Raw genomic sequence first — 2,088 nt, forward strand, 5'->3', positions numbered from 1 at the left:
GGCGCAACGCCCTTAACCTCGGGCGCCGGCGGGCATGTGGGCAGCGCCTTCCGATCGGGACCGGCGATGACGGGCTTGCCGCGGCGCAGCGACGAGAGAGCAAGTGTCGTGAACACGCCTTTCGTTGGCCCCACGCGACCTCTCTCTGCCCAGGTCATCCCCTATAGGTCTTCGGACGCAGATACGCACGGCTTTGTACATCACCATCAGTTCGGACGACGTCCCCGAACCGCTGCAGTAGTAGTCTGATTACACAAACCACTCGTTACCTCGAGCGGCATAGGCTTACAGACGGCCTATGTTCCCGCCGCCAGGTCACCGAGGTAACCCCGGAAAGCTGGTGAAGGAGACGCTGCCCTGCCGCTGCTGGTGACACGGGTCGATGGGAAATCCCCATCTACTACAGCTACAGATCAGGCCATGTATCCTCAGTGCTAAGTGTCGCATTCCGTGTACTCTGATAAAAGCGAGCGCTAGCCGACGGTGTGTTCAGAAACTTGTGTTTAGTGACTATATAACAGACATTCAGCGAGTGTTCATTCACATAATATTAGTGTAGTTTTATCTTTCGTGCGTATTCGTTTATTTGTATTCTTCTGTACTTTTTGTCAGTATATTGACTACCAGTATTTGTGTATTTGTCTGTGTATGTGCGTCCTTAATTCGTCTGCATGTATTTGTTTAGTTGTTTGTAATATTTTGATTAGTGTGTCGCGAATATACCTGATATACCTATCAAACAATATTTTTTTTCTCCTTACGATATAAAATCATTACTAACTAACTATCTCTACTAAAATATCACTAAGAGCAACATTAAACATGAAAACGGAACAATGAATGAACAAGGAGCAGGTATGCAAAGCCTCCAACTCGGTCAAAATCACCACTAGTACAATCTATGCAAAGTCTAAGGGTCGGGAGCCCTAGTCCCGTGGTGGCGGCTACCAAAGGTTTTGTATGTTCGTTTAAATGTGATGTCAGAAGTGCTACACAAGAGGCGTCGGGAAGGAAGGGGGCTGCGAGTCAAAGGCCGAGTGTTTGCCTCGGCTGCCTCGTCAAGCGGCGTCCGCCCCGAGCCCGTCAGTCAGAAAAGGAGCATCATGCTCCTGCCGTCTCTTCCGCCACCTGCCCGCGCATCTTCACCGCGACCAATTCTGGGTAAAGCTCGTCAGCAAAGTCAGCCTCTCGGCCGCGACTAGAGCAGCGCCAGGTGGCTGCGGCTCCGAGGCCGAGGGGCCGCGGGTCCAGCTGGCACTTAGCTATTAAGATAAGATAACGTCCGATTCTGTTAATTTATTAATCTGTATTGAAGTTAACCTATTGTAGTAAGTAGGTCGATTTGTTTAATTATTATCATAGAAGAGTGAAAAGGGCCTAATTATGAACTGGCTGCCTGACACAACCACCGATCTGGTGAGAGAATAGAGACCGAAGTTAAAGAGGGAGATGCAGACAGGCTCACGATGGCGACCCTATGGGGGGGGGGGGGGGGATTTACACGGCAGGCGCGGCGATGCACTTCTGGATCACTTCGCATATGCCGCACCACGCCTTCAGTTATACTTTAAATACCTCACTCTCGATCTCCCGCAGAACTGTGCCCATTCGATCTCCCGTGGCGATGCGGCTCTGCTCTGCTTATTTGATTGCATTAAAACTTATATTACTTTTTTTTATCATTTTTAAGCACGAGCTGATAGCACAACAAAATGTACGAACTCGACATACAGGGTAATACTAAATCGTATTCCATCCAAACACACAAGCATCCACACGCACAAACACGTATAAGTATTCACACACACAGGCATCCAAACACACAAACATCCACACGCACAAGTATCCACACGCACAAGCATCCACACGCACACGCATCCACACACAAGCATCCGCACACAAACATCCACATACACAAGCATCCAAACACACAAGCATCCACACAGACAAGCATCCATACACACAAACATCCACACACACAAGTATCCACATACACAAGCATCCACATACATGAGCATCCACATACACTAGCATACAAACACACAAGCATCCACACAGACAAGCATCCAAACACACAAGCATCCAAAC

The 2,088-nt window shown here is 48.8% G+C and overlaps 1 protein-coding gene across 6 annotated transcripts in view; it reads left to right on the plus strand.

Annotated features, from left to right (window-relative positions):
* Positions 1-131, plus strand: part of LOC125033322 (integrin alpha-5-like) — a 31,323-nt gene extending 31,192 nt beyond the window's left edge. For all 6 annotated transcript variants that reach the window (XM_047624705.1, XM_047624707.1, XM_047624704.1 and 3 more), the window contains one exon: positions 1-131. This exon is cut by the window's left edge and continues 96 nt beyond it. The gene's annotated coding sequence lies outside the window, so the exon portion shown is untranslated.
* The last annotated feature ends 1,957 nt before the right edge of the window (positions 132-2,088 follow it).

The sequence above is a fragment of the Penaeus chinensis genome, chromosome 16 (genome assembly GCF_019202785.1).
Source record: "Penaeus chinensis breed Huanghai No. 1 chromosome 16, ASM1920278v2, whole genome shotgun sequence".
Classification (NCBI taxonomy): domain Eukaryota; kingdom Metazoa; phylum Arthropoda; class Malacostraca; order Decapoda; family Penaeidae; genus Penaeus; species Penaeus chinensis.